Here is an 18,391-nt window from a genome sequence, read left to right as displayed (position 1 = left end):
GCCTCCAGTACAGCATGCTGAATCCTCAGGGTGGATCTGAGACAGGAGGCCCAGATTCTTCGATACATTGGCAGCAGCCCAGGACTTTGGCAAACAGTACACTAAAGATAGCACACCAACGAGACGCTCTACTCCCAAAAGGTACCGTCCGGACCCCCAGTCCAATGTCAGTGTGGACCTTTTCCTTTTAGGCTTAGGTAGGCTCTCCCTGGACTGCGCTTGCAGGCCCTTTGCCTTCTAATCAAGTGTGATATGCTTGATTCACCCTTGATGAACTGACAAAATTATCGCAGAGGCATTCATTGTTACCTTACGGACACATTTCACACCATGTTAACTTTTGATCCACAAAACTTCCCATGCCACTCCCGTGGCATTGCCACCCCCCAGTGGTATACACAGTAATGTTTATGTTTCCTCTTCTTTTAGTTGTTGGGTAGTTCTTTCAGCATCCGCTGGCCTTCATATTGCCTGGTGTGGGAGGGGGATTTGAGATAATGTTTATGTTCAATGCTGCTGTTTTCTCAGGTAGACCGAGATATCTGTCACAAGAATGCACAGTCCCATTGTCTTTTATGCACTCTCAGATGTGACCTGCACACGCACATGACTCACACTATCTAAAATGCATAAGGCTGTCATTGAACATTAGAGGTCTTAACAACCCCAGCAAGGGTAAGCAAGTTTTGTGATACCTCACACTACACAGCACCAAAATTGCCTTCTTACAAGAGACCCACCTTTCACCTCTCACTGGGGGTCTCACCAGTAGTTCTCCTGTTACAGTACCTATTTTAGAGGCATCTGCATTTTGATCCATAAAAGGGTATCCTTACGCACGGTGACGACTGTGCTTGAAGAACATGGACGGTAAGCCTTAGTGACTGGAACACTGACAGGCAACTCTGTATTATTGGCTAATGTGTAGGCGCCAAACGTCGACTCCCCTGACATTTTTGGGATGCTCCACACACAAAACGCATTACTGTACTTTGGCCACCTCATATTTGTAGGTGACCAATCTCCTCATGAATGGATCCCGTGACAAAACAGCTAGCTCTCCAACTGGCAACCCACGCTCACTCCTCATCATAAATAATATCTACAATACTTTTACCCTCCGGGCCCCCTAGTGTCTGCAGGGTTCCTCCTCCCTGGCATTCACCTACTACTCTGCCCCTCACTATACATGGACCTGCATCGATATTGCTTTCTTTCTGCCTCACTGGACCCCTGGCTGGAATCGGACCTACCATGGCCTCTCTCTGACCATGCCCCGTGACGGTAGTGACCTGATTAGGGCCACCTGGGTCACTTGCGACCACCTATCAGCCTTCCATACAAATGAAGAGTTGTCAGACATTAGAGAATACAAACCAAGTATATGTTTATTCATATACACTAGAGCGGAGCCCCGTCTGCCCAGTCGCTTGGGGTGCTGCAGAGAGGACTAACATCAGAAAACATGGTGATACATTATCTATGATTCAGAACCAATGAAGGCACGCCCAGACTGGAAATTTCCAGCCGGAGGCAGTTACACAAAGGTACAGAAGGATAAGTTTCGATCCTGGGACAGGGCACACACTATCTCTATGCCAAGGTTGTTCTTCTTGCGCCCATCGCTGGACTAGTGGGAGCAGGCCTCTATCTAGAGGGAAAGGTATGTGCCAATAAGAACTGTGTATTCATTAGTACAGCAAGGCCCAACCTTGAAGGAAACAAAAATTACCAAGGCTGCTTTTTGCAGAGGCAGAGAGAGAATTAGTTTTGATCATGACTCAAAATGGCGGCCAAACATAAAATGGTGCAGCGAATGCTAACTTATGCAGAACAATATATAAACAACGCAGATAAGACATTTTTATTTTAACACCCGGTCCTCTCCACCTTTCATTTCCCCTTCAGGGGTAATCCCAACCGTCCTTGACGATTCCCCACACCAGCCCTACAAGATGTGCTATTTTGCTCCACCTTACAAGACTCGGTACTAGACTATTTCGGACTTAACAAGTGCTCCGTGATCACCCATTTAAAGGCTAGAGGTATTTGCATCTCACAACAATCTGGAGTATTGCAGGAGATCCATAGGCAATTGGCATGTGTGGAGAAAGCCCTTGCTGAGCTTAACTTAGACAAACAACTGCACCCTGACACCGCATATTCACTTAAACTCACATCACACCTTGCAAAGTACCGTGACCTGGCGGACCACAAGGTTTTGCTCCTTTGGAAATATACCAGGGCGTGCAAGTATGGGAAGGGTGAACGTTAGCTAGACTGCTTCCCTGCCTCATCCTCTCCCAGGGACACATTCTATATTACTGAGTTGCACACAGACTCCAGATCATGTGTGACCTCCACTTTTGACGTACTAGACACCCTTCTCTGGTGCTTATTGCATCTCTACACCACTAGACTCTCCAGTGAGTTATTAGCCCATGTCGCCTACCTCGATGAGGTAGCTATGGTGTGGCTTACCAGAGCACAACAATTATTCCTCAGTGAGTCCCTCACCAGTGATGAAGTTGTTCAGGCAATTGACTCCCTGGATGGCTCCAAAGCGTCCGGTCTGAATGGTTTCACTGGGGACTTCTATAAACGCTTCAAACACATCCTACTGCCACAGTTGCTAGCCATTTACATGGAATCCATCAACACAGGGATACTCCTTGGGCACTAAGTAAAGCAGTCATAACCTTACTACTCAGACCAGGCAAAGACCCTCAATATTGTGAATCTTACCTTCCACCGTGACTTTTAAACTTCGATAATAAAATCCTACCCAAGGTGCTTTCTAAATGCCTTGTACTACTACCGGACCAAATAATTTCCCCTACACAATCTGAGTTTGTGCCACATCGCTCTACCTCCTTAAACCTACGCACAGTATTTTCAGTCCTCAACATGATTTCCCCGGAGGTGCCGGCTACTGTGGCCCACCTTCATGCAGAGAAGGCGTTCGACTCATTAGAATGGCCATTCCTACATGCCACCTTGTGTAAAGTAGGTGTCCCACAAGGATTCTTCTCCTTGATCAGTCTCCTTCACTGTGCACCCACAGCCCCTCTCAGAATTAACTTCGCCTTAACCAGGCCATTCCCCATTACCCAAGGCACATGGCAGGGTGCCCTTTATCCTCCTTACTATTCATTATAGCAATGGATACTCTTGTCCATCACTTGCAACAGGACCACATGCGCTGCAGCCTACAGTTCCGCCCGGGGACTGGTGCTTGCTTCTCTGTATGCAGATGACATCCTGCTGTTTATCCACCTCCTGGAAGGGAACCTAGCCCCCATCCTTCGTGAGTTGGCTTTAGGGGCCACTCTGGGCTTCTGATCAAATGGTTCAAGTCCGAGCTCTTCCCTCTGACTGACACTACTTTCAATGCGACTTCCCCCTAACCTGGTGCGATGGCTCTGTTAAGTAGCTAGGCGTTCATATACACAGCAATAAGATAATCCGACTGAACTATGGTCCCGCAATCAACACAATGACCACACAGGTGGAACACTGGATCTGCCTCCAGTTATCCACACACGAACATATTGCAGTTATCAAAATGGTGGTCCTTCCCCGTTTTTTATATTTCTTTCAGAACATCTCACTTCCCCTAACCTTTCTTGTCTTCTTTACATTACAAGGGTTATTATTGGAACTCGTTTCTCATATGAGAAGGGAGGGAGGTTCGGGGGGGATCACATTTCAGCCTGCACTGTCTTGAAGCACAGTGCCAATATGCTCAAAAGTGGTTCCATAGGGATGCCAGGCTCCCATACACCAGACCGAAGATTCACCAGTGCCATTAGCTTTTCTCCTACCAAAGGTCTCCCTTTAGACACTACGGATATACAACCCTTATCCACCACATGCTGGGCTTGGCGCAAACTCCAACATTTGCGTAATCAATCAATCAATCATAGCATTTGTAAAGCGCGCTACATACCTGTGAGTGTCTCAAGGCGCTAAGGGGTGAAGGGGAGCTGCTACTGTTCGAAGAGCCAGGTCTTGAGGAATCTTCTGAAGGTCAGTAGGTCTTGGGTCTGTCGTAGGCGGATGGGGAGGGTGTTCCATGTTTTGGCGGCAAGGTAAGAGAATGATCTGCCGCCGGCGGTCACTCTTCGGATGCGGGGGACAGCGGCGAGGATGTGGTCGGCGGAGCGGAGCTTGCGGGTGTAGAAGCTAAGTCGGCTGTTGAGGTATGCTGGTCCGGTGTTGTGGAGTGCCTTGTGTGCGTGGGTGAGGAGCTTGAAAGTTATCCTCTTGTCGACAGGGAGCCAGTGAAGGTCTCTCAGGTGGGGTGTGGTGTGGTTGCGGCGAAGGATGTCGAGGATCAGGCGTGCGGAGGCGTTCTGGATGCATTGGAGTCGCTTCAGGAACTTGGCCGAGGCTCTTGCGTAGAGGGCGTTTCCGTAGTCCAGTCTGCTGCTGGCGAGGGCCTGGGTGACCGTCCTTCTCGTTTCGGTGGGGATCCACTTGTAGATCCTGCAGAGCATGCGGAGGGTGTTGAAGCAAGAGGAGGAGACGGCGTTGACTTGCTTCGTCATGGAGAGGGTTGAGTCGAGAATGACCCCTAGGTTGCGTGAGTGGTCAGTGGGTGTTGGGGCTGTTCCTAGAGCAGTCAGCCACCATGAGTCATCCCAGGCCGAGGGGGTGGAACCGAGGATGAGGACCGCCATCTTGTCTGAGTTCAGCTTCAGTCGGCTGTTCTTCATCCAGTCGGCGACGGCCTTTATTCCTTCGTGGAGGTTGGTTTTGGCGGTGTGGAGGTCCCTAGTGAGAGAGAGAATCAGCTGGGTGTCATCGGCGTAAGAGATAATGTTTAGGTCGTGCAGTCGGGTGACGTGGGCGAGCGGTGCCATGTAGATGTTGAACAGCGTTGGGCTGAGGGATGAGCCCTAGGGTACGCCGCAGATGATCTCGGTAGCTACGGAGCGGAAGGGAGGGGGGGAGGCGGACGCTCTGTGTTCTGCTGGAGAGGAAGCAAGTGGTCCAATCGAGGGCCTTCTCTTGGATTCCGGCGTCGTGGAGGCGTGTTCGTAGTGTGAGGTGGCAGACCGTGTCGAAGGCGGCTGACAGGTCCAGGAGGATGAGGGCCGCGGTTTCTTCGTTGTCTAGCAGGACCCTGATGTCATCGGTGGCGGCAATGAGGGCAGTTTCGGTGCTGTGGTTGCTGCGGAACCCGGACTGGGACGGGTCTAGCATGCTGTTCTCCTCAAGGAAGCTGGTTAGTTGTTTGTTGACTGCCTTCTCGATGACCTTTGCTGGGAACGGAAGCAGGGAGATGGGTTGGAAGTTCTTGAGGTCCGCCTTGTGTATCTTGAGTAAGGCGTGGATCTAGGCGTGCTTCCAGCTCTCTGGGAAGGTCGCTGTCACGAAGGAGATGTTGATGGCTTTCCGGAGATGGGGTGCGATGGTGGTGCTGGCTTTGTTGAAGATGTGGTGTGGGCATGGGTCTGACTGGTATCTGGAGTGGACGGTGTTCATGATTTTGATGGTGTAGTCGTCGTTGATGTTGGTCCAATAGAGCAGGCGATTTGTGCGGATGGTGGTTGTTGAGGCGGAGGTCTCAGTGGTTGCCGGGGCGGTCGCGGTGTTGAAGCGGTCTTGGATGTGTGCGATCTTGCGGTGGAAGAAGGTGGCCAGCGAGTCGCACAGGTCTTGTGATGGTGGGATGCTAGGGTTGGAGAGTTCTTTCACGATGTTGAAGAGCTCGTTGCGTTGTTGTCTAGGCGGATCTGATGAGGTGGTGGTGTCTGCGGGTGGCGTTCTTGTGGGCTGCATAGCTTTCCAGTGTTAATTCACGGTAAAGTCACATCATTATTTTCCACTCCCTGACCATTGCCAACAACCCGTGGCTCCCGGTCACCTGTGAGACCTTGGTCAAACGTACCTTAGCACACTATGGCATCCACATATTTGGCGATCCATCCCTCGATGGACATGCACTCTCCCACTCTACAGACAGCCGCTTTGCCACTGCAACGTCATTGACTATTTTATGTAGCAATGCATTCATAGCGCACTCTGCGCACAGCTCCCAATTTACCCGTTAGCACCCGAGGAATTCACACCACTCACACTCCTGATAGACGTTGGCACTAGTTTGGTGTCCAAGTTATATGGCGCATGCTTGGCCTTACTGCTCACCTTCGATTAAAAACTCTGCACCTGTTGGGAAAGTGACTCTGCACCTGTTGGGATGGACAAAATATGGTCCACTTGCTGTTTACTAACCCGCTCCATCTCTCCTAACCACCGCCATAAACGTATCCATTTAAAATGTTTATGTCATGCTTACGTTGCTACGGTCGACCTTTACAGATTTGATCACACCAGATCTCCCGAGTTCCCCAAATGCCATGACATGGAAGCAGATCTTCTCCTGCCTGGCTCAAATAGTGTAGACAGACATCAACCCAGCTCTCCTTATGGCTGTAACGGCGTGGGTCCATCACAGGTTCAGGGGTGTGATCAGGGTTCATGTCACCAGATGTCCACTATCTCCTCTCCTTCTTTATACTTCCCGCAGAACGTCGATATTGACTTTGAAGAACAAGAGAAGGAGACAGTACAATGGCCCTTTAACTCGGACTGGAACAACGAGTGGGAGGAGTCACAGCCAGACATAGAGACGTCATATACGGAGAACGGCGAATCAGAAGTGTGTTTGTTCACCAGGAGGGAGAGAGTTGTCGAGCGGAGCGTGGAGAACGGAAGAAGCAAAGCGGAGGAGAGTTTGGGAGGATTCGAGGAAGAGGAGACGGGAGGCGGAGAAGTGGAAGCGGAGAAGGAGAAGCCAGGAGGCCACCGATATTACGAGTCGCCCAGCCATACACCCGCGGGAAGTGTATGGCTCACACAGGTACGAAACTAAATCAAGGGCTGGGTCAGTCGTAAGAGTGTTTCGACCGCGTAACCTGGGTATTCACAGATCCCCGGTTTTGTGTTCCCTACCCTGAGCACTGACCCCTCACTTCGGCACTATATATAGACGGGTTGCTGTTCCCTCACTCCTTTTCCCCTAGAGTGGTAAAATAAAAAGGACACTTGACTTACACCGTATTATCTCATTCTGTTTGTACCGAGCGGCAAGACGGAATCGGACGAGACTACACCCCGAAGGAACCCGGAGAGAACCCGTCATCCGGAATCTACAGAGCGCTGTCCACGAAGAGCCGAGAGGAGCCATTCCCCGCGTCTGACTGTACATTTCAAGGAGAGTTCTGATTTGTTGTATAGCAAAATAAAGCCCAAGAAAACCAAAACCCATGTGTTACCTTTTCGTCCTGCGCCCGTCACAGTGGTGGAGAATGCGGGCATAGCGACCATCTCTGGAGAAAAGATGGAAACAGTCGTTGTACAACTCGTGAAAGGCCAGGAAAGACTTGAATGGGTCATAGAACAACATTTAGTATCGGCCCAAGCAGACAGAGAAATAATAAAAAAAGCGATTGAAGAAAAGCCAGAACAAACCTGGGTTGATCCCATTGCGAGGGGAGGGGCAACCGAAAGATCCCCGTGACATGGGGCACCGGCCGTATCTCTACAGAAATATAGAACCGAGGAAGATCCCGACTCATTTTTACAAAATTTTGAGAGGGCGGCTAGAGCTTGTGGCTGGCCCGTAACTAAGTGGCCTTTCTTCTTAGCACCGCTACTGGGAGGAGAAGCTCAGGCCGCTTATCAAGTGGCAAATCCTAACGGAGATACCACTTATGCAGAAATAAAGAGTTATACTAGACCATTTGGGGCTAGATCCTGAGGCATATCGGCTACGGTTTCGCAAGGAGAGAGGCAACATTGGAGAAAACCCTAAAGCATTGTTCGTAAGACTAAAGATGGCCGCCGACAAATGGCTTTCACCCTCCACTAGCAGCAAAGAAGAAATCCTCGACCGCATATATTTAGAGCAATTTCTCGAGGCCCTCCCATATGCCATGCAAAAGTGGCTTAGACAACATCACAATCTAACCACCACTCAAGCAGTAGAGATGGCATCCTCGTTTTCTCGAGCACTACCGAAAAACCCTAATTATGATTTTGAGAGAGAGAAAAAAATGGTTATACGACCCGAAAGAAATTTTTCGAGACTAAAAGAAACCCCACGACCACGTACATGGAGGACTGATAACGGTGGGCTGTCGGGGCCACAATGTTTTGATTGCGGACATTGGGGCCATATAGCTCGTTTATGTCCCAAAAAGAGAGTTGATGAGGAGCCTATGGAGGTCGGGTACCTTCCCAGAACAGTTCTCTACTCAGCGGAAATGGGTGGCTCTTTTCGAGTAAGTGTGGGTACTCTCTGCAAGCCTTGTTAGACTCCGGCTGTCGCCAGTCGGTCATACAATCACAACAAGTGGCCGAATCCCAATATATTCCCCGGGGTTCCGTTAATATTAAGTGCGTTCACGGAGATATCAAACCATACCCTATAGCCAACATTTCCATAGAGCCTGCATCAGGTACTCCACACAGGATAAAGGTAGGCGTGATGTCCTCGTTACCCGAAGATCTAATCATTGGGACCGATAATCCCGGCTTCCTGCAAATGTTTAAAACAACTTTAGAACCTAGTCCTAATATACAAATCACCGACAACGGTCGATCGGCCACAGATGTCGGAGCGGTATATGTCCGTCCTGAGGTGGCTACCCTAAACTTTGCAAAATTATCAAAACATGCAACATCTCCCACCCGCGGTTCCACCAAGGCAGCGGGATATGACTTGTATAGCGCATATGATTATGAAATACCCGCAAGGGAAAAGGCATTGATCAAAACAGACATTCAAATAGCAGTTCCGCCCGGTTGCTATGGCAGGATTGCTCCCCGTTCCTGTCTAGCTGCTAAGCATTTTATAGACATCTGAGCCGGTGTTATTGATGAGGACTATAGAGGAAATGTAATAATACTCCTTTTTAATTTAGGGACAGAGACTTTTCTAGTCCGTAAAGGGGACCGAGTGGCACAGTTGCTCTGTGAACGCATAGCCTCCCCCTCATTACGTGAACTAGATAAATTAGATCACACAGATAGTGGGTCTGGCGGTTTTGGGTCTACTGGCCTACATGGAGAGCCGATACCCGCTCTGCTCTCGCCTGATCCATGGGTTCTCGATAGGAGTTTTAGATTTGCACAAACTAGTGACTCCACCCTTTTCAATGCATGGGAACAAGCCAACCAGAGACCCGAGGGGTATGACGGTTATCCCAGATTTTTAATTCAGGATGATCTGCTTTATAGAATAGGAAAACAGGGAGATTCACCTCAACTCATAGTGCCCGTCTCTTTCCGAGATCAGGTACTTTTTTTTGGCCATAGCCATCTGATTGCTGGCCATGCAGGGGCCGAAAAGACAACTCAAAATATCCTCAAACATTTTTTCTGACCAGGGATATAGAAGGATACTGAAACATACTGTAGCAAGTGCGAAATATGCCAGAGGTTGAACATGGTTAAACCGCCGGCTGTTCCGCTTCAGCCATTACCCATTATTGGGAAGCAGTTCGAAAGAGTTGGCATGGACCTTATTGGCCCATTGCCCAAAACTCGAAAAGGCTTTCAGCACATCTTGGTCGTGGTCGACTATGCCACGAGATTCCCTGAGGCTTTTCCCTTATCTGCAGCAAATTCGAAACAAGTTGGTGACAAAATGGTTGAACTGTTTAGTAAAGTCGGATTTCCAAAAGAGATTTTGACGGACCAAGGTACACCGTTCATATCCAAGTTAATGAAAGACATATGCCGCACGTTGAACATCCACCAGATCCGTACCTCTGTCTACCACCCTCAGACAGATGGTCTGGTGGAGAGATACAACCGCACCATAAAATCTACCCTCCGCAAGATGATGGAAGTTAGTGGGGCCGATTGGGATAGGATGTTACCACTTGCTTTATACACCATAAGAGCTCAGAAACAGAGCAGCATGGGTGTTTCGGCCTTTGAGCTGCTGTACGGGCGTCAACCCCGCTCCCTTTTAGAAATGACTAAAGACGCATGGGTAAATGAAACACCCGAGGAAACTGCTGCGACACTGGACTATGCTAACAGTCTAAAATCGAGAATTGGGAAATTAAGAGATTTGGCTTTGGCTCACCTTGAAACTAGCCAACATAGACAGAAAGTTGCTTATGATCGGGGAAAGAAATGGAGGCAGCTCCAAATCAATGACTGGGCCTTGGTTCTCCTACCTTCCTTCACGCATAAATTCAAGGCGGAATGGATGGGTCCCTATAAAGTGAACGAGGTGATAGGTCGAACTAGTTACAAATTGCAGGTTTCTCCTCACAAACAGCAATCCTACCATATCAATCTTTTAAAAAAATGTTTGGGTCCCCCTCCGTCTGACATTCATCTGGCTGATCTGACACGATCAACTGCATCTACATGTGACCAGCTTGTCCATAATGACGAACTAACTGCACTACAACAAAAAGAACTTATAGAAATGCTGGACAAGCATGGTGATGTCTTTTCTAATCTTCCGGGGAGAACGTCTCTGGCGGAACATTGTATTGTGACTCCCCCAGGCAAGAAGGTTAGGATTAGACCATATCGGGTACCTGAAGCTAGGAGATCAGCTATAAAAACTGAAATTGACGAGATGCTCCGCCTTGGGGTAATACAACCTTCTAAAAGTGATTGGTCTAGCCCAATAGTCATGGTTCCTAAACCCGACGGCAGCAGACGTTTCTGCATGGACTTTCGAGCACTAAATGACATTTCACTCTTTGATGCGTATCCTATACCTAGAGTGGACGAGCTCATTGAAAAACTGGGAAACTCGAAATATATTACTACCCTCGACTTAACCAAAGGGTATTGGTAGGTTCCCCTTAGGCCTGAAGATACCAAAAAAACTGCCTTTTCTACGGATGAAGGACATTTTGAATTTACCGTACTTCCCTTTGGGCTGCATGGAGCACCAGCGACGTTCCAGCGCCTAATGAACACAGTCCTATCCGGTTTGTCGAATTTCACATCCGCTTATCTGGACGACATTGTCATACAGTCCAGATTGGCCAACTCATCTCTATCATCTTTGCAAAGTGCTGGCGGCTCTCAGAAGGGCTGGGCTTACTGTTAACGCAAAAAAATGTAAAGTCGCCTTTCAGAAGGTTAAATAGCTGGGTTACATATTGGGACACGGATTGATAGAACCCCAGATTGAGAAAGTACGTGCAATTGCTGAAACTCGTTTTCCATCTACGAGGAAGGAAATGAGGTCCTTTTTAGGACTTGTTGGTTATTACCGACGGTTTATTCCACAATTTGCAGATTTGGCCGCCCCCCTTACGGATGCCCTGAGAAACGTGGGAAAATCCTCCACGCCTGTAATACCTACTGAACAAATGCTTGAGGCCTTTAGAATATTGAAGTCTATTATCACATCTACGCCTGTACTATCATCCCCCGACTTCTCTCTACATACGGATGCATCGGACTATGGCATTGGGGCTGTGCTGTCTCAAGTAGGTGTCGATGGCCACGACCATCCAATCCTGTATGTTAGCAGGAAGTTGTTCCCACGCGAACTGAAATATGCAACAATTGAGAAGGAGTGCCTCGCGATAAAATGGGCTATTGACAAATTGGCTTACTATCTCGAGGGCCGTCGATTTGACCTTTTTACTGATCATGCTCCACTACTGTGGATGGCTCGCAACAAAGCAAATAACGCTAGAGTCCTACGTTGGTTCCTATCTCTGCAACCATACTCCTCTATTCATCACTGCAAAGGCACAGAGAATGTTGGGGCAGACTTTCAATTTCAATTTAAATCTTTATTCGGTTAAAAACCTTGTAAGATACAATACATATAAAAAGATACAAACGAATGCAAGGTCATGGTTAGATTTAAAGACAGTTAGCAGCACGTAATTCTTGTAGCAAAATAATATATTTACATGTCCCAAAATGTTTTTAGAATGGAAGACAATTCATTACAGTCGGCTTGTCTCATCTAGCGAGATCGCTTTCTAAATATGTAAAAAAAACAATAGAATGTTTACAATATAAAAGAAGCACCAGGATCACTAAGAACAAGCAATAATTTAACATGTAGTACAATACCAGTTCCTTTTGCCTCTGCACTTAACTTGTGGATACAATTCTATTCTAGCCAACAATAATCCATGTAAGGGTAAATAGGGTTAGATTTTAAAGCCTTTTCTCTTTCTGATCAGGGCTACACATAGGAGAAAACGGCTCAGGCTAAATACTATCGGTTGTGAGGTGTTACTCTTAAATATTCTGAGCCCAACCCCAATATGGCGAAAGCCCAATAGTTTGCATATAGGCTTTAACCATTTTATCCTTGCGCTAGAATATGCAGGGCATGTAAATAATACATGGGATTCATCCTCTTTCAACCCCATCTCGCAAAACTCACATAGGATTGAATCAATATTCCTATTTGGATCCTTATTACGATGCCATCTAGCCGTCATAATTCTCGTTTGCAAAATGCCATACCTGAATTTTAGATATAGACTCTTCGCAAACGGGGGGTAGATTTCATCCATAAAAGGCTCCAATTGCATAGTAATTTTTACTTCAAAGAATTTTGAGGTCAGAGTTCCTATGTTGGATTTGGCTAACACCGAATCACTTTTGAACTCCCAATACCTTTGTTTTAGGAGTTTTTTTGAAATGTTGGTTAGCGATTCTGGGTCAGACCAAAAGTTACTCAGGCCCAATTTCCCGAACCATTTTTCGACATACACTAACCATGGCAGATAGGTGGTATTTTTTATGGCCATTATCTCTCGCAATGCTTCTCTATAATCCACCAGCTCCTCTGTGGACCACAGACGGACCCAATAGAGCAGCGGGCGAAGAGAAGCATAGTCGTCAGTGCGTCGGAAATTAAGGTCCCACAGTACGGGAGTCAATGGTGTGGAGCCCGGTACACCTAGGAGCTGTCTAATGAAGGAGTTCTCACGAACTAAAAAGGTGTCCTTCAATGCATAACCCCAAAGGTCCGCCCCGTAGAGGGAAGATGACTGTGCTTTGCCTTTGAATAGTTCAATGGCCGGTGAAACAGCTTTAAAATGACTGTTCCTATGCTTTTTTACAATTGGGAACTGGTTTTGGGTCAACCTCAATTTAGCATTTTCAAGTTGTGTTTTCCATGTTATTTTACTATCTAAAATGATACCAAGGTATTTAAAATTAGGGACTTCTTCAATAATTTCATCATTTATTTTAAAAACTTTGTTAAAACCCTTGTGGGGATTAATTGTCATGACCTTTGTTTTTGAGGAGTTAATTTCCAATTTCCTGTCATGACAATACAAGTTAAATTTATTTAAAAGATTCTGAAGTCCTCTGGATGTCTGAGAAATTAAAATCGTGTCATCTGCAAATAACAATGCCGGAACGGCTTCACCACACAATTTGGGAGAGTCATGCTCGCAGCCCAAAAGGGTGTCGGGAATATCGTTAACGTAAAGGGAGAATAGGGTAGGTGCCAAAACGCACCCTTGCCTGGCCCCTTTAGATATATTTATTTTCTCACTTAGCTCCCCGTTTGGTCCCCATCTGACTTGTGCATAGTTATTCTCATGCAGTCTAATTAGTAGCTGTAGGATGTTTCCAAGCACGCCCATGTTGTTTAATGTCTTCCATAGGTCTGCCCTAGGAACCATATCAAAGGCTGCTTTCAAGTCGACGAAAGCCACATATATGTGGGAGCTCCTTATAATAGTGTATTTCCAGACTAAACATAAAAATCTAAAAACCTGGTCCACTGTGCTTATTTTTGATCTAAAACCAGCCTGGTACCTCGTAAAAATAGAGTGATCATCGATCCATGAGGCAAGTCGACTAAGAACTTGGCGGGCAAAAAATGTTTGCAGCACGTCAATCAAGCTGATAGGTCGAACCCTGCGCACTATCGTCCTATCACCTTTTTTGAATAGCGCTACAATCTCCGCCCCTTCCATGTTTCAGGGACAGAGGCTCCACTAGCAATTTCATTAGATAATAGATTGATGTAGGGAGCCCAAATGTAATCCTCGTGCTTCCAGAGGTCCCCTGGTATTCTGTCCGGACCGGGGGCCTTTCCTGGCTTAACTGCTTTAATTGCTAAAACCGTTTCATTCAGAGTAAATACAAGAGGTGGTTCTTGTAGTGCCATCTCTAAAAACGTGTTGGTCTGGTTTCCGTTATCACCTGAGTCTGCACAAGCATATAGTAGGGAGAAGTGCCTAACCCAAGTGCTTTCTTCAAGGAATCTATCTTTAGTATCTGTTGCCCCTTTGGTACCACTGGCAATAAGGCTCCAGAAAGAGGTCTGGTCTTTGCGCTTACAAGCATCTAACAGGTCAGACCATACCCTCTCGTCCCATTCTTTTTTAGCCAAGAGTAGACATCTTTTGTACTGGGCTCTTTTGATTTTACATTGTCTGATAGGTTTTCCCTAACTGCAGTAATTAACTCCGATTTGGCTCTCCGGCATTCCTGGTTATACCAAGAATTACCCGTTTTTTTACATTTGTGGGCGCTATTTGGTCTTTTTACCACTCTGGTCAAGATCTCACTGAGCTGGCCAATTAACTGGTCATGGGATTCTATCAGACAAGGACTGTGGTTTGCGGTCCTGTTCTCCATCAAGGGGGACATGTGTCTAACAAAGACATGATAGATCTGGCTAACAGTATTTACATTTCCTAAGACTGATGGCCATTTTAGGGACCTGCGATTATTAGCTTCTAGAGGGCCTTGTGATAGAAGATTATGTCTGGCTCTCTTATTGGTAGAGTTTGTAAGCAGATTCTGCATAGAAAGAGTCAAAGGGTAATGATCACTCTCCGTGCGAACATCCACCTTCAGATCCACTACCATAGGCCATAAGTGTAACGAAATCATGAGATAGTCTAAGTGACTGGAGCAAACACCTCTAGTAAATGTTGGCTTGCTAGGGCAGTCTGAAGGCAGTCGCCCATTACATGCGCGCAGCCCATGCTCAAACGTTAAACTCAGTAGTTGTAGGGCACTCACAGTGCAGGCGTGCAGGCTACTTTGTATGTAGTGTCAACCAAGGGTATATTATTGGCACTGTCCTCGTCTTTGTAGATGTCTTCGAGACCCAAAATCGGCTCGAAACTTCTATTAAAGTCGCCACCTACAATTACCGTTGCATTCTGATCTAACCCTGCCATGATGTTGCCTAGGTGGGTTATGACTGGCGATTCTTTGCATGCTTGATGGGGTCTGTTATAAACATTGATGACATAGATAGTCTGTCCCTTAGGCTTTCTTAGTTCGATCATCAGGAGGTCAGAGTTGTTAGTATCTATCTGCTTATAACTTATCCCCCCTGTAATTTTTACCCATATTGTTAAACCACCAGACGGTCTACCTCCATTAGTGTTTATAGCAGGAGTAAAAAAGGATCTATAATCGACCTTAAAGTGATTCTCTATCCCCCAGGTTTCCTGAAATAAGATAAGGTCCCCGTTGTCAAGGTATTGATGCCAAACAGGATCGGTCAGATTTTTTCTCAGCCCTGCAATATTCCAACAAATTATTTTGTCTATTTCTAGAATTTCTTGGTTTACCTGTGCATGAGGTTGACTAATAATTTCGAGGGCTTCAGTATTCGATATTCGGATCGCGTCATTTTGTCTAGTGGGATGATTGGGCAGCGACTCTCCCATGCAAGCCAAAGCATTTTGAAGGTGCTCAGCTTCGGGGTTGTGCCTAGGAGTGGTATCCCTTGCTTCGTTGGAAAGCCCCCACCCCATAAGTCAATCGCAGTCGTTAAGGCCAGCCAAAACTCCAAACCTATTGGTGGTGCTAACTCCATAATTATATGATGGAGCCCCGAACCCCCATCCATTTATATCTGGATTCCATCTAGGCACTGGGGTAATAGGGTAGGGCAAGTTCAGCTGGTCTCCTAGCCACCCTCCAGCGCAATTGTCATTACGTCTTGGCGCATACATATTGACATGATTATACAAGCCCTGTCTGTTCACCAGGTTCCAGTTTGGCCCTTGGGTAGTCAAACAGGGCGTTTTTTGATGGTCACCTAGCCATGCACCAACCCTATTGCTGGGGGCAATATTAGAATCAGTTTGCATGTGTCCCCCACCCCATCTTTTGTTTCTTACCATCCAATCTGACTTGAGGGCATAATGTTTGGGTTCTTTTTTCAATTCATTGTAGAAGAATTCCAATGTAAGGGGGATTATGCTACCACTTCTTCGTTGGGGGGGAAGAATATTGGGCAAGATATTCAGAAGCGTGGCTGAGTTATGGAAATTTAGCACAACACAATCACCCTTCCATTTTTTGGAATTATTCCCAATCCATGTCACCCTCCTTGCTGTTTTGACTTCATCAGCTAACTGCTGTTCTCCCCCCTGTGCCATCCTCATATTATTTGACAGCCAATGTAATGCCTTGCTGGTTAGAGATGAAGTTGTTTCTGTGTGGTCAGGTGGTAGGGTAGGGACATTTGCTAATACTAAAATCAAAGGTGCCGCTTCAAGTACAAATTGTGAAGAATCACTCTCAAGGCTATGGGGAGCTGGTGGAAGCGGTGGATCTATAGGGACCTCTTTTACTGGTTCTTGGATGGTAGGTCCAATTTGTGGGTTCTCAGAGGGGATAGTCTCTATTGGAGGTGCGTCTGATACTATCCCACCCATATTGTGCATCTCTTGGCAAACCAACTGCTTTGTAACACTCTTAGAGACAATGCCTATCGCATCAACTAATGTGTCTTGAGTACCTCCCAATTTTTTTATTACCGCAGTAAGTTTGTCAATTTTACTAGTCAGAGGCTTGATAAATGTCTGAATTTTCAACTCTAACAGCTCTGAAATTTTGGACAATAAAGCTTCATCCAGTATCTCCCTAGTGTTTTCCTCGTTCTCCCGACATTTGTTTTTAGATTTTGGTGATGGAGTAGTTTTATTCTTCCCTGACCTTCCGCCCCCACGATTTTTTTGCATTTTACGACACGCTCTAACTGCCCTAGTCGCCCTCTTTACAGACGGTACTTCTTCCATCACATTGTCAGTATGTGTGTCCACATCAGTGTCCGTGTGAATCTCCATATCATCCCCATAGGGCCACTTATTTCCATACTAGCATTGCCTGTAGAATCAATTTCACCGGTAATGATAATAGGGTCTTGTTGTGTAACATCAATTGTTTGTGAAGTAGCAGAGGGGCTCATAGAGGGGAGGGTAGGTGACTGATATAGGCCCAACGATTGTCTACGGTCGCTATTTATCTTACTTACCACCTGGACAAGATAGTTGTCCATGGTGTTCTTTGGTGTCTCAGGCGCCATGTGACTGTTCTTTTTGGACATAATTTTGAAGCAAATAGATTTTGTCTTATGCCCATAAAAGAATAAAAGCAAGGGAACACTTGAAACGAGATGATCTTACTTCAAAAACAGGACTGGTAGCAGTTTTCTTCTCTTCCTTTTTAGGGGATGTGTTCGGGATGTGTAGGCTTTTACAGACGCAATCCCTGCTAATCCAGGCCTTGCACGATGTTAAGGGGGTGGCCTAGCCTAGCCTCCTCTGGCCTCTGAGGGCCGTAGAGGGCCCGCCCTTTGCCCGGGCTTCTCCCGGTCGCTCCCGCGCGCGCCCTCGCGGGACGATGGACCGGTCACCGCTTTATGCGCCTCCTGGCGCGCTCCGGTGACGGGTCTCGTGGCCCAAGGGCAGCTGGGAACTGTAGTTCACTAGCTGACCGACGGAGCGAAGCCCGGCCGGTCAGCCTTCCACTGGTGCAGGCAAAGTACTGGAAAGTGCCGAAAAGCGCGATGACAAGCCCGTCCTCGGGCAGGAAGCCAAGCTGCAGGTCAGATTGAAGGAACACAAAGGACTCCGCACCGGTCACCGCTTTATGCGCCTCCTGGCGCGCTCCGGTGACGGGTCTCGTGGCCCAAGGGCAGCTGGGAACTGTAGTTCACTAGCTGACCGACGGAGCGAAGCCCGGCCGGTCAGCCTTCCACTGGTGCAGGCAAAGTACTGGAAAGTGCGGAAAAGCGCGATGACAAGCCCGTCCTCGGGCAGGAAGCCAAGCTGCAGGTCAGATTGAAGGAAGGGCAGACTTTCTATCACGTCACCCACTCCCCGATCGTGAGTGTCCTGAGGGGGAGGTGTGTAACGGCGTGGGTCCATCACAGGTTCAGGGGTGTGATCAGGGTTCATGTCACCACATGTCCACTATCTCCTCTCCTTTATACTTCCCGCAGAACGTCGATATTGACTTTGAAGAACAAGAGAAGGAGACAGTACAATGGCCCTTTAACTCGGACTGGAACAACGAGTGGGAGGAGTCACAGCCAGACGTAGAGACGTCATATACGGAGAACGACGAATCCGAAGTGTGTTTGTTCATCAGGAGGGAG

General features: G+C 47.2%; 1 protein-coding gene across 5 annotated transcripts in view; it reads right to left on the bottom strand.

Annotated features, from left to right (window-relative positions):
- Positions 1 to 18,391, bottom strand: part of LOC144829498 (uncharacterized) — a 458,194-nt gene that overhangs the window by 272,824 nt on the left and 166,979 nt on the right. The gene's annotated exons all lie outside the window — the stretch shown is intronic.

Source organism: Lissotriton helveticus, chromosome 4_1 (assembly GCF_964261635.1).
Source record: "Lissotriton helveticus chromosome 4_1, aLisHel1.1, whole genome shotgun sequence".
NCBI classification, from domain to species: domain Eukaryota; kingdom Metazoa; phylum Chordata; class Amphibia; order Caudata; family Salamandridae; genus Lissotriton; species Lissotriton helveticus.
Note: the sequence above shows the minus strand (reverse complement) of the source record. Positions and strands in the feature narration are given on the sequence as shown.